This window comes from Ciconia boyciana, chromosome 15, assembly GCF_034638445.1.
Source record: "Ciconia boyciana chromosome 15, ASM3463844v1, whole genome shotgun sequence".
Classification (NCBI taxonomy): domain Eukaryota; kingdom Metazoa; phylum Chordata; class Aves; order Ciconiiformes; family Ciconiidae; genus Ciconia; species Ciconia boyciana.
The window spans coordinates 15,643,703-15,658,531 of NC_132948.1; the positions used below are offsets into that span (position 1 = coordinate 15,643,703).

Here is a 14,829-nt window from a genome sequence, read left to right on the forward strand (position 1 = left end):
ATTATTATTTTTCATTTTCCACCCAAGGTATGGGTTTTTTAAGACAAATACATTTTTACTTATAATATGTACTTTCTCTGGTGTCAGCACAGTAAACCATGGAGTCCTCACAACACTACATTAATCAGTCTTTGAGGGTTTGCTTGTGACAGCTAATGATGGGGGAGAGAAAGAGGAATAAAAATGAAATAGTGGTGTGATTCTGAACTAATTGCAAATTGAGGTACTTAGAGATCAGGCAAGGAGGCCTTCCTTACAGCGCAGCCAAGACAGGGGAGGTACGTGCAGTACGGTGTCTAGCACTTTTTCCACTTTTGCTTGAACAGTATTTATTAGAGTTAATGAAGAGCTTTAATCATGGAGTTAATCTGAAAATTAAAATAAACTGGAATGTCAAATAACCTGTGCATTCTAAATTGCAGAAATCACTGGTGCTCATTAGTCAGACTGAAGCTGCAGTTGTGTTTTGCAGAAAGGCAAATAAAGAGAACAAAAAAAATAAAGACTTCTGTTTTCTCAGCGTTAATTTCTAGTGCGTTTACCTACACAGCTGCTGCAGTTCTGTTATCTAACTCATTACTTTGCAAACCACTTTGAGATATCTTGAATGTGAAAGCTGCTATATAAAGCCATATTTATTTCTAGAACTGAGTGCTCTGCACAGGCTTAAAAACTGCCCCCTTCTCCAACATGACAGGGCAATGATATGACTTAATGTGCCGTATACCTCTAACTGTGGATTGACGAAAAATGACCTTGAACTGAGAGGCAGGCATTTTACATTGTAAAGCAGACACTTAAATTTACCTGTCAGCTGGAGGGGGGAGTCTCACCTCTGCGTGGTTTAGAAAGCGATGTCAGTCCAACTGTTCGTTGCTCTGAACCCACTGAGAGCTTGATTGCTGACCCAGGCGTTTTCAGGTGATCGGCGTGAGTCTTGATCAGTATGTGGTAGAAAGGGGAGCATTTTTATTTCGGCCTCTCAGACCATTAGTTTCAGCCCTGAATTTTCTGTGTCTTGGTCATAGGGAAAACTGGAAGTCTGTAATAGCATGAAACGTTATTTGTTTCTTTAGGAACAGACCATGATTCAGGCTTATCTGGAGGGAGGATACGCAAAGAGCAGTCCTTCCACCTTGTGTCCAGTTTGGTCATATTTTGCACGCCTTGCGGTCTCCTTACTTTACTGAATATATTATTGCTTTTGTAGGAGACATTCAGAGCAACTTTGTATTTGTTTTTACCAGCAGCCTCAGTAACGTGTAAGTACCTGACGCACTGTGACAGTCTACTTGAACAGGCCGAGTCTAGGTAGACAAGGCAGAAGCAGAGTGGGAGCGGAGAGGGGGACACGGACTGCTGAAGTGAGTTGTGCAGTTGCACAGCATTTCAGTGGCGGAGCTGGGAACAGAGGTGAGGTTTCCTGATTCCTAAAGCAGTATCTTTCTTGCTGGCTCAGGCTAAGAAGCCAGGTAGCAAGCCCACTCCATTTGGAAACATCGGTTCTTGTCCCTCTCATACAAAGCCAGGAAGAATATTTAATCTAACGAGTTTTGTTTTGAGACCTCTAAAATCACAACCAGCAAATCTGTAATCATATCCTGCTGAGAGCTTAAAAATGATGAGCAAGAAAAGCATCTCCAAAGACTCATTCAAAATGTGAGGGGACGCGAATAAGATCTAGAGAAAGGATCTGCCTTACCTGGAGTGTCCCCAGTGACCTTTAAACACGTAGGAAACTGGAAGTCTGCGTTCCTTGCAAATGCAGGTTTCCCACTCCCCTTTTGGGGATGCTTTGCGCATTGAGTCGTAAAACATGCTAGTGACCACTGCAGAGCGCAAAAGGCAACTTGCAGATGTGTAAGAGGCCGGATGAGAAGTGTCAAGGACGACTGAGGAGTTAGTTGCATTGCAGTGTGTTTGGGATTTCTCAAGGAATGAGAAGGCGTGGGTGTTAGGAGCGTGAGAACTAACCCCATTTATTCAATTACGTAAGTGCTGCTTCCAGGAGAGTACTTCCCTTCACGTTAGTGCTAGTGTCTAAAATTTCAGATTTGGTAAAGGCATGCGTGACTTAGATTTGGGCAGATGATTAGCTTAATAGTTAAATCCCGACAAGCAGGTCCTTTCCAAATCTTACATACCTGCTTGCTGAAAGCAATGCTGAGATTAAACCCATTGAAATTAAAGTGTATTGGCAGTTTTCTGTGTGGCTGGATCCCAGCTTCCCAGAAACCCTTAAAATTTGGTGCCACTCCCCTCACAGCAGTCTGGAGGCTTGTATCTAGATCCGGCTACGGACTCAGATGGCCCGTGAGAAGCCATAGCACCACCTTGGATATATGAATGATTAGAAATGGGTATGGGTTGTAACATGATGGAAATTTTGGTACTCTTGAGGAAGTATCTCACCTTATTTACGCTTATACTGACCTTTTCAGCGTTTTCTACGGGCATGAACAATCTCCACAGTAAATGTCAGCTTCTGCTTAGAATCTTTTACATGGGTAGTTTTAAGCTCAACTTTTAATTGCACAGTATTACCGTAAGAAATCTGCACTGAAACTGAAAACTGTCATAAACAAAGTAGCTACGGGGTTAGGGATATTTTAACTGCGATGAAGAGGTTCCAGAGAAGCTGTCAGAGGTGCTTTGAGGTAGTGTCTGCTCTGACTTTGCTGTAAAGTTCCTCATAGGACTTTGGGGTGGTTTGTGAATGCAGGCCATGCCTGTGGGAGGGGGAAGGTGGGACCAGGCTGCCGTTGGACGCGGTGTAATGTTCCCCTGCTGCCTCTTGGAAAATGTCTCTGTGCTGCCTCTATTCAGTTCATCTGAGTATCTCATTCATTGCTACAAGCTGGGGCCCCAATCTTTGTTCTTTTTTTTTTTCTTTTTTTTTTCTTTTTTTTTTTTTAACTTGCAAATAGGTTTATTTGTGGTTGTAAAATGTGTGTGTGTTTGGACAGCTAAGCCTTCAGAGAGCTACTCCTCTCCAGATCATGTTGTCTTATCTCATGTTTTGGTCCAAATTTAAGTTTTATAGCAAGATCCATGTTTCCAGGAAACTTATAATTTTATGGCCAAAGCTGGTTTTGTGTCAGTTCTGCCTGTGATTATCAGATATTCAGTTAGTGCATCAAACAGCAGACACACTTACATTTAATAGAAACTTTCCTGTTTTTCTGCAAAGCTGCAGAGAATGGTGAGCAGAAAGGAGAGTGCCCCTTCGCTCCACGCCTTCCATGTGGTACGTCCCAGTGCATCCCAGTTCAAATGAGGGAGGAGCAGCAGCGTCTTCTCTTGCCTCTCACCATCGATAGCCCCTGCCTGGATACGATGCTTGGGGGATGGGTGGAAAAATCTCTGTTCTCAAAGGCATTCAGGTTTCTAGCTTATGCTGAAATCCATAAGAATTAAGTGCCCAAATACTGTACCTTGAGAACCTGGGCTGCAAGGTCCATTTTTTGTTAGAGAAGTTGAAGAGAACATTTTGTTCATGCTGCTTCCACTATGGCCTGACATTTATTTGACATTGAAACCATCAAATTCTTTTTCTTGGATGCTCGGGAGGTACTTGAATTGCCTGACAGCAGCATAGTGACTGTAATTGAGACAGATTAGAGGCACGGGGCTGCCTTTGGGTGCGTGTGGCAGCTTTCGTGAAATGGAGAGGGGAACTGAAACACGCTTTTGACTTTGGAAGCTGTAGCAGGAACTAATTAGCAATTTCAGGACACAAACAGGATTGGAGGAAGTGTTTGGGTTGGCATGTAATAAATTATTTAAGAACATGAGGGAGTCTTTCCATATGGCACTTGCTTATAAAATGCTTCTAAAGGCAAGATGGCAGGACTCTGCCTGTAATGAACCAAACAGGCTTCCGATACCAGTCCTGGTGATCAGGATCACTGACCTCTCATTTCTCTAGGCTGAGACTGGGCCTGCTAGCTTCTTCTCAGCTTGGATTCTGCTAACCTTTCCCCAAAAATGGTTAGTTGTTTATATCCAAATATTTCCTTCCTACTAGGAAGTATTTTGAAGTGTTTGATGTTTCCGTGAGGGTGGATCCACTGGAGAATAGACAGATTTATTCTTCCTTCTTGTTTGACAAATTCAAGCTGTGGAGTTCTGCTGCCCTTCATCGCCTTAAGCAGACGGGCCTCTAACAAGGACCTGAATTGATATGAATAACCAAATACCTGTATAATGGCTTATGACCATTTATGAGGCTTTATATAAAAATCATGATGAGAAGTAGAAGTATAAGTAGACTCAGTGAAGCATGAGTAACCCAGAAAGAAGCTTTCAAATTGGCTTCAAAGCATAGTTCCGTGTGTATGAGCTCTGAAAGATTTTGGGTTTTTTTTCTTGAAGTTGTTTTTCCCTTGGCACTGAAGATAAAACTCAGATGGGCTGCGAAGGGGAGAACCTGACAGGTGCCAGCCCGAGTGGAAATACTGTCTGTCGATCCTTGTCTGTCGCAGCTCTGAGCAGCGCCCATTGCTAATGCATCCAAACGCTTGTCAGGAGCCTGCGGGCTTTCAAAGCAGGGCAGAAAGTCCCTCAGCAGCAGGACAGCGTTCTGAAGCGCAGTCAGTGGAGAACCCCGTAGTCCCAATACCTGACAAAGCAATCCCGTTTCTGTGAAGTCTGGAGCGATGGAGGATTGGGTTTTGCCTTGCTGGTTAAGATTCAGCGCCGGCACCCCGGTGTGTAAAGGCAGAGGAGGGCTGATCCCACGGGGTGCTGTGGGTCCCCCCACGCCTTGGCTCACCACAGGCCTGGTTGGGAGAAATAGCGTCCGTGAAGGTCTGGAGGAGGGTGGCTGCTGCATCCGGGCAAAGAAGTGGCCACTCACTGCAGTCCCCCCTCACCGACACCGGCCGGGCTGCCGAAGTGGCCGGCTGCTGCCCTTCCCTGGCTGCCCGCTCTGCAGGACCCCCTCACGGGCGGGTACGCGCAGAGCTCTCCAGTCTGGCAGCTGGTTCCCTCCTGGTGCTGGCTCCGACAGCTTTGCACCATGTAGCACTGATCTCTCTCTCCCACTCGAGTCCCATATGAGCTTTCATGTACTGGCCTGCTGCGTCCATGGCAGTCATACAGCAGGGGAGGGCACTTAGTGGGACCGTACCCAGACTCGTGATCCAGTGCGTTTCATACAGTCTCTCTTGGAGACAGGAAAGAAGATACTTAAGAGGTCTGCAGAGGTGAGAGAGAGTTTTCTGTGCTTTTTCCACCTTTCTTGCATAACTCAGTACTTAATGTCTGAGGATGCGTGCATATTTCAACTAAATAAGTATTACCATGTAGGTTTTTTTATTTTGCCTTGCAGCTGCCTTCTCTACTGTTTCTTCCCCTTTTCTGTGCTCCCCTCCTTGCTGGGGTTTTCTGACAGTAAGTCTATGAAGCTGTTCAACATCTAAACAGTTCTGAATAATGTCAGAATCTTTTTCATAAAATAAATTTACTTAAGTGGCATCTGGAGCCAAGGACTAATGCATGATTCCTTTTGCAGTAAGCTTTTTCTCTGCAGACAGGTTTCTACTACTGAGCTGGGAGGAAGCTAAAAGCTCGTTAGCTTCCTGGAGTCCAAGCAGCTGATTGGCATCTGGAACTGCAAAGCTGAGCTTTACAGGGGCTTGAGGCCAAAAGAGGGCAATTTGGAACACATGATCCTTAGTTAAACACGCACAAAAGACCAGAGGAAAGAAAATGGTTAGGTCCAGGCAGCCACAAGTCGAAGGAAGGAGTCCCTTAACTGTGCTGTTGATTTTCAGTGATGACTCTAGTTCTGAGACATTTTTGCGTTACGAGGCTCTTGGACTTGTTGATAAGATTCTAACAGCAACACATTGTAGTTTATTACTGGACATAGCTGTGATGTGATTTTTTTATGGGCTTTCCTTCAGGGAATCACGCAGTATCTCTCTCTTTAATAAACACATTTTATACGGTAAGCTCAAACCTTCTGACGGTTGGGCTGGACGATGAGGCATCTGCACTAGTAACGGCAGTGAAAAGAGGCTCTCTTGGATCTCAGGTCTCTTCAGCTGCATCGTGTGGCAGCTGTGATCAGAAAAGCAGCAGCATGCTTTACTGAGCTGTGGGGGGGGGTTGTAAGGAAAATGCTTTTACCTGGCTTTGGTTTTTTCAGTTTAAGGAAAAGTCCCTGGAAACACACGTGTTCTGGCCTGTATACATGAATGTACAGTTGTAAAACCACATTTGTTTATATAATGTGAAAAGTAATAATTTTCCTCCAGTTCTCAAACCTCATTAGCTTTGCCAGCCATCTCTCTGTTCCTTTTGTTCCTTTGGGAAAGCTTAGCTAAATGGAAAAGGCTTGCAGTATGCTCCAAAAAGCAGTGAGTTCAAGCCTTACCAAGGCAGAGAGTAAGCAAGTTCCAGCCTAGAGATTCCTCCGTTTAAAAGCTTTCCCTGTTAAGAAGAGGGGTCCATTTTCACACCTGCTTGTATCAAATGAGGCTTTCTGTAGTGTCGCCTCATTGCTGTGTCTTTCCAGAGTTGCAAATGGAGAACCATCTTTGGCAGCGCTATGGATTTGGATTATTGTGGTATCCCCACACGTTCTTGGCTTGCGCTTGCAGCTCTGAGGACAGTAAGGTGACACCTCCCTGCGCTTCCGCATTTTCTGCTGGTGTAACTAGCCCAAACGCCGGAAGCCAGACAGGCTGGGCAACGCTCTTATTTCTAGCGTGGATTGTGCAGCCCTTGCAATTGCTATCTGTGGCTGAAAAGGAGGGGTGACCAAATAGAGCTGTTTGGTGCCATGCACAAGGAGAGACCCCTCAGGGCATGTGAGCAATCACCAAGCACTACCATCTGGGTCCTTTCAAAGAGGAGAAAGAAAACAAGCCAGTCGTGTGATTCTGGACCCTTGCAGAGACAGGAGCACCCATGGTCAAGAGTAGCAGCAGCACTGAGATCTAAAAGAGTAAGCATGGACGTTTGACCTTGCCCACTGCTGTTGTAATAGTCCTGTTATGTAGCAGACAGCATCTGGAAATTCAGATTTTCCCTCCTAGGGAAACGTAACATGATCAATGACACGCTTGGTATTGATCTCGTATGCATGGGCCAAATTGCTGTCTGTTTAAGAAGTCCCCAGTGTAACGCACATCATCACTGTGCCCAGTGTCCTTTTGGTATCGGCTGCTAGCGGCATGCGTCCAACCTGAAAGCTTCAGGAAGAAGCTTCCCTGGAGGCAGCAGGCAAGATTGCCTGCATCTGGGAGCACTTGCGTTGCTGCTCTCCTAGCATATTGATCCACTGTCAGTGAGATCAGCCTGAGAAGCCTAATCTGTCTTTTGTCTTAAAATACTGTAGCGGTTGAGACAAGAGTAAACCACAACCGGTAAGACTACCACAGACGCAGAATTGCTCCAGGCAAGAGAGCGTTCACCCCTAGCTTAGAGTCTCAGGTGTGCCTGAGCTACCGGGAGCACAGTACCCTTGCACGGCTAGCAATGTCACGCTGTGAAGCCCTGCAGAGCTGGCAGACCTTTGGTGCGAATTAGTTTCCTATTTGCTTGCGTATGTGAGCCAGGATTTTGAACCAGGTCCCATTTTGAGACGTTGCAGAGGTGGTGCAGGGCCTGGAGTGTGTTCCGGGGTCTTGGAAGCCCCATGGTAAGCTGGCTGTGGGAAAAGGGGAACCTGTACTTGCAAACAGGTCGTGTTTGATACGTAGCTCTCAAAGCAGAGACTCCAACGTGTGTTCTGGGTGTGTGAGAGAGGGAGATAATGTTATTTAATGTTTGATTTTCAGACACAAATTGCATTTCAAAACAGACTGGCTTTTGGAATAGCATGGTTATCCTGTTCCCTTTAAAAGAAAATGCATTCAGTCATCACTGTGAAGTAAATACAAACAACTTTGGATCAGGGAAACTGGCGAGAGAGCAAGTGTTAACATTTCATGTGCTGTACTTAGTCTCCAAGGTCAGATGCAAGTCCTCTGGGACTGGGGTAAAGGAAACCATTTACATGAACCATCCATTTTAATCATTCAGCCAAAGGGCTTAATGTTAACTTCGGGTCCAAAGCATTGTTGCTTTTAACAATGGTGTTTCTCAAAACCAAGCAGGAAACACTGGCAAAGGTGACCTACAAAAGCTTAAAAGTGCTGCGATTCACCCGCGTGCTTCCCCTCCCTTTCAGTGGAGACCTTTTGCAGCTCTCCCTTCCCTGCACCAGCCTGCTGCCGGGTATTTCCAGCCCTTCAGGACAGGGGGACAGCACGTTCCCCTTTTGAACTAGTAGCTTGGGTAGTGCTCCAGTTATCTGCAGCAATGTTCAGATCCTTATTAAGTATTGGTCCTCCAGAGCCTTCGCTACTGATGAGTGAACAGAGGAGAGAAGGTTGTTAATGGAACGTCTCCAGTTGCCAAGAGATTCAGCTGCACGTGCCTGGAAAAAGCCTTTGTTATTGGGCGGCGTGTCAGCCGCTGTTGGGAGAAACCCTGCTTGCAGGGCCTTTGGAAAGGGAAGAGTGTGTTAGCTTTAAAATGTCTGCTCGCAGAAAACAGAAGTGCCGGAACTCACACAAGGTCAAAATGGGTTGTGTTTATTTGAGCCATCCCTTTGTTGAATTGCATGTTCTTTGGATATGAAGTGGAATATAACCAACCTCTTACAAAGCACTCTCTGCAAGAGAAGTTACTTTGATGACAGCTTGTGGAGCTTGGGACATGTACAGAATAATAGAAATAGCAAAAGAGAGTTTGCTTTCCCAGGCATCCTTGTTTCTCCTGCGCTGCCTTGCCCTCCCGTTTCCTTTCCTTGCTGCCTTTCTGTCTTCCGTGCAATCAGCCTAGCTCCTTGTGTTGGTTTTTTGCATACCTCCGCACTTGGTAGTGCTGGTAACGTTCCTGTCACGTCCTTTGGGGTGGGGGGTTGCTTGCTTCCCTTTCTAACTAGCGTGCCATTGCTGCTTTCATTGTGGGAGGACGTGGTAAGCTGGGAAGAGTTTACGTAATTTTAGAACTTGTGTGTGACTTAGTAGATTAGTTGGAGAGGTCACACACTACGGTGTTCATTTTCCAAATAGAAAAACTCCTCTTAAACGTTCCCTCAAGCCTGATTTGAGTCTCATGTGTCCCATATTATTCTGGTTGTTCTTTTCAATACTATTCAAAGGCTGTTCTGTCTGTCTTCAGAGCTCCTGCTCAGTGGTGGATGCTGCATTCTTGATTGAATCTCTGCAGTAAGCGTAATACCTGTCCTGACTTGTACTGCACCTTGAAGTGAAAGCTATAGGGACTATTCAGAACTTTCCACCTATTATTTCTTCATTTGTTGCAGAAGTTTGCTATGCCTCTGTTGTATAACACTCAGTATTCTACATGTATCTGCATCGAGCTGTGTTCTCCATCGATTATGCCAAGCATTTGGCTCTCTCGGAGCTGGCTGTGTTTTGCTACTGTTAAGCCTTTCAATTAGAAGAATCTTGCAAGTTTATGTTGGCATTCAAGCTGCTTTCTGCACCGGGTGCTGAAGCGCAGCATACAGATGGAATCAAGCTGATGGGTTGGTTTTTTTAAGGATCTGATTACTGTTTTTATAAAAGTAACCAGCTGCCTCCCCCCTGCCTTCGATGGGGTTTTTCATGTAGTCTATTATAAAACCATACTGCGGGGTGAGGTGTTCCTGGAAGGGGAGGCTTGAGCTGCTGGACTGATTTGCTGCTTACACGTTCTGAAAACAGTTCTGTAGCAAATAATTCTGAACTCTGGTTTACAAGCGTTTACCTTGCAGACAATGAACTACGCAGGCTGTGAGGAAGTTACCAGCCTGTTGTCGGCAGAGGGCAGGAGTCCAAGATCTGTGGAGCTTTTCTTTCCTGCAGAATCAAATTGTTAGTTTCTTTTACTGACATGATTTTTTACGGGGGTTTTTTACTTTTTTTTTTTTTTCTTCTCCTTTCTTCTGGCTCATAGCTTCCTAGTTGCTTAGCGAGCTGCTTTCTTATTCTACAAAGTCTGTTAGTATATGACCTTGCGGAGAAGTTGCAGTCTGGGCTCCTCTCGCTCCATCTGCCGGTAGCTGCCACGTCTTCCGCTCGGAATTGGCCGGCACAGCGATGGCCACGTTGGCGAGCGGAGTGGCTCAGTACAGGCGGATCAGCCCTTGAACTTCCATTCCTGGTCAGCACACCCTCGGTGCGGTCCTGGAGTGCATCTCTTGGGTTAGTCTTGTCCCAACAGGAGTCCAGGTGGTGCGGGCACTTCTCTGTGTTGGGAACCAAAGCGCAGCAAGTAGGAAATGAGCTTCAAAACTGGTCCGAATCAAAACACTGATGCAAACATGCCTATGGGCACTGCAAGAAGGAGTAGCTATCAGAGTTCGGATTAGGGATCCCCCCCCCCGGGACTAGGGTTGTTTTTTTTTTTCATTTTTCCTATAGTGCTGCTAGCGTCCCTCCGGCTTCATATGAAATTGCCTCTCTTTTTAAACAGCAACCCAGAGCTTTTGTAGGGATAGGAAATGAAGCAGCACATTTCTGCTACAGCAGTAGGAGAATTCTCATCTGACCGGTATCCACATGTGTATAATTTCCCATGCCTGTAGGGGGAGAATAAATCCTAAATGAGATGGGTGGTGAAGGGGAATAGATTTGGCAACCTTGCGCCAAAGAGAGTTGTCTGAATTTGGGATTAAGCTGGCGTATCGGAGATAGGCACCTGGTGCAATACTTTGTTATTGCCAGAATATAGCTAAGTATAGGCACAAGATCAGCATTGCTGAGATGAAAGCAAATAGGTTTGTGGAGGAGATAATCCAGGAACTGCTGCATCATTCTCAGCACAGGGACGGAGGGCTGAATGGATGGAGACAGCTCATCACCCCAGTTAGTTCCTCAGGTGTTTTCTGTTCAGGATTGAAATGGCTGGCTGTGCTGTCACTGTTCTGTGGGCAAATAAAGGGTAATCCACTTGGCACCTCCTGGTAGCCTGAACTTCACACAGAACGAATCCATTTGCCAATTTTGAGCACCTCGTGCTGCAAAGAAGCTCCTCTTCTGTTTGTCAGAAAGATGAGACTGCAGCACGTTGGTGCAGATGAGTCTAACGTGGAAGATCTTCCTTTGCAGACACAGTCATGCCAGGAGCTGGGGGGAATGCTTAGGTGCTGTAAAATGTCTGACCCTCACAATGACATCAGCGTCCGAGGCGTTTTCCATTTCTCTAAAAGGCAAAAGCTAATATAGTGAACTTGTTTACTTTGCTTTCTGCAATGAAAAAAAGCAATAAATGACTTATCCTCATGCTTCTCCAGGAGGAAACAGTGTAGATTGCAACTCAGCACAAATCCGTAACCGAGGGAAAAGTCTCATTTATTCTGGGAGAAATTATCTTGCTAAGGGTAGTGCTGAATCTGGGCTATAATTAAAACAGCTTTTTAAAGAAAAAGAAAAACAGTGGATGTTTTTCTCGTTTGATTTATTACCTAAGACTGATGACCCTCTTTTTTCATTTCCATTTAAAGAATGGATATAAGCAATTAGCTGTATATTGCGCAAAAGTAGCATTACCTGAAAAAATAATTAAGATGATCTTGAAATTAAGGAAATCGGTTTTGAAGAGAAGCAGGTGCTTAATGGAGGTGAGACCAGCTGTGCTTCCCAGGAACGTGCTTGAAGCGCTTCATGGAAAAATGTGCGAGGCCTCCACACAAGACTGGAAGGAAATTTGTAATAATTCAGACAAATTGCATCCTATAAATAGCAGAGCTGGATTCATTAGGACAGGAGGCAGATGGAGAAAATATAAAACTTGTTTGTTTCTTTTTAAGGGACTATAACGCTTATGAAGAGTGTCATCTCGCTGTCAAGGAGGGAAAAACCCTCCAGTGCAGCAGTAACTTTCTCGCTATTAGGTTCTCATCCCTGCTAATGAGCAGCCATCCATGGGGGTATTCGTAACACTTTGGCTTAGCAACTCCTGCCTGCCTTTTCCTGGCGTAGCCGGCCTGAGACAGAAGCGCTGCAGGGCTGGGTGTTTGCAGCAGTTGAGGGGGGGAAGACGTGAGGGAGGACAGAGTTTCACGTATGGCGCGTAGCGCTTGCTAACGCCGTTTAAAACAGATGCTAATGGGGCAGGGGCATAAAGATTGTTGGAAAGTGGGGCCGTGTGGAGCGAGGCGAGAGGCGTCCACCAGGCTGGCTCGGGGGTTCTGCCCCAAAGCAGAAATGTACTGGTAATTGGTAGAGGAAATGCTGTGAATTATTGAAGAGAGAAGGTGAAGACATTTTGGAGATGCTCTTACATTAGTAAGTAGGAAAAAGGAGAGGCTTTCATGCATGAAGAGAAGTAATGACAGAAAGCGGGTGGGAGGCACGTGACTGGAATGCAGCTCTGTCCGCGGGAGGTGAGCGGAGGTGAGCGGGGTGTTGCATCTTGGTATTCGTAGCCAGTGAGGTGCTGCGGAGAAGGAAGGGTGTCCAGCCAAACAGGAACGTCCAGACGGGCAGAAAGGGCACGTTGTAGACTGCGCTTAAATAACAGGAGAGGGTGAACATGGGGCTGTTTCCCAGTATGCCGAAATTGTCACTAGGCACTTCAAAACAAAGCCATCAGAGAAGACTGGCTGAACAATCGCATACTATTCAACCACAGGCAAGTCTGAGCTCTCCTGCAGAAGCGGTAAATGTTCTGTATGAATATTATCTGTTAATGAACTTGCCTTCATCTCTTTTGCTGATCTGATTTACATTTCAGCAAAGCTTCCTTAAAAGATAACAGTGTCAAAATTCCGGTAAGCTATCCTAAGAGATTTTTTTAAGTATTAGTGTTCAGGAAAGGAATACTGCACACTTATCAGGCAGCGGTGTTTTTTCTTGAGGAGTTCTTAGATTGCCAATTCACCTTGTGAAGTGGCAGAGGAAAAAGGTGATATGAAGGTCATATTGGAGTCAGATAATCACAAACTTATTTGAGGAATGGAGAAGAGCTATACAACCGTTCATGCTTCATATATTAAGTAACTACAGTTTTTCTCAGCATTCAATATAGAGGGCAATGATCCCAATGCAAGGAGAGGACATCGGAGAAGAAGAAAGTAAGTGGTATGGATTGGCAGGATGCCTTCGGGGATTGCCATCTGTTGGGGCTTGCGCATATCTGTAGGGTGTCGTGTAGCAAGCAAGCGGTGGCATTGAAACCAGTCGCAGCCGTGGAGCTGGTTACCTACCCGGTGGTTTGAGCAGAATGCCGGCGTGCTGGGGTGCGTGTGAGCAGCTGAGCAGAGAAAGTGTGAGCCAGCACGTGGGAGCTCATGGGTCCTCATGCATAGATCCAGGGTTTGGTGTGGAGCAAAGAAACCCTTGGCTGAAGAAGTGTGTTTTCCTGCTTTCAATGGGATAAATAAGGCCTGTATGTCCGGGGGGTTAACATGGCCTGTGCTTATGGGTAGTGTTATAGAAGGTTTAAAGTACTGAGTTCTGAGATCTTGACTCACATAGTCCGACAGCAATAACTAGTATGAAAAATATGGAGAAACAGTTAGATTTCAAATGTAAGGCTTTAATTTCAGAAAGCCTTTAGCAACCGAGAATTTTAAAAAGAAAAAGAATTGATAGGATATCCACTTGATAGGTTAGCGTTGTTCAGTTTTCTTGCTTCTGGGTTTGATCTGAGATGGCTGAAATACGATAATCTGTGATACGTGCTCAAAAATATGTATATTAGAGATGGGGGGTTTTGAAGAGGAAGTACTGAAGCGAGGGAGTGATTTGTGGTTTAGGTTTCCTGTCTTGCTAGTGGAGAACTTGCTTTGAATTATGCTACACTTCTAGGACATCATCTTGTTATGTGAAAAATTCTTTTCACATACTTTTCACATTCTTTACACATTCTTTTCATGTGTACAAATAATAATTAAAAAAAAGTTCTGCTCAGAAGACGCTTCAGATTTCCTCTTTGCCCCAAGCTCATTCACACCTTTATGCTTTCTTTCATGTCATGTTTTTCCAAAAATCCTTTCCTAGGTAATACCTGCTGAACTTTATTTATTGCAAACGCCCCAAAAGCCACCAATCCAGAAATATCTTCCAGCTACCGTGACTGCAGATGAGTCTGTGTTGACCATAGGTTGCTTGTGCCTTCCTGCACTCACCAAAACACTTTAGGGGATTTAGATTTTTGTTCAGATAATCTGAACAGCACCGTGATCTTTGAGATCGTGTTTGCCTGGCAAGTCCTTTAACTGGATGCTTGCATACTCTTCCCTCATGGATGCAGTGTGTCACGCCACACTTAGTGAAGAGAGGCAGGTAAAAATGGCTTCAAAATACACAACAACCTGGAATGATGAAGTTCGTGCCTAAGATCCCCTTTTTCATATGGGTAGATGGATAAATCCTAATCCTTTGGATGAGGAAGTCAAGACACGGATGCTACTGTCAGTTACTCAGCATCACAAAAGGAAATCTGTGGCAGAGCTGGGAATAGTTCTCATTCCTGTCGTGCTTAAACTGCAAAGCTGATCCAGTGACTCTGGGGATATTTAGTTAATGTGCGTGTCTGTTGCAGCCTCCCAGTGTGGTACGATGCTGGTGTATTTCTTTACCTAATATTTGAACTGGAGTCAGCATTTCTCCCTGCCCCTACCAACTGGGGATTCCAGTCACTTTGACATCTTGCATTTTTCTTTTGTCGCCTAGGTGTGAGAAGGGGCTGGCTGATACGATTGTGCGTAGCTTGCTCTCTTTGGCCCTGTTGTTTGTGTCTGTAAAGGTACTGAGCTGGATTTGAATGAAAACAGGAGCGCAAGGTGAATTTGCAACCCAATCTAGAGATGCAAAGTAA

The 14,829-nt window shown here is 45.2% G+C and overlaps 1 protein-coding gene across 16 annotated transcripts in view; it reads left to right on the forward strand.

Annotated features, from left to right (window-relative positions):
• Positions 1-14,829, forward strand: part of ARVCF (ARVCF delta catenin family member) — a 298,725-nt gene that overhangs the window by 262,554 nt on the left and 21,342 nt on the right. The gene's annotated exons all lie outside the window — the stretch shown is intronic.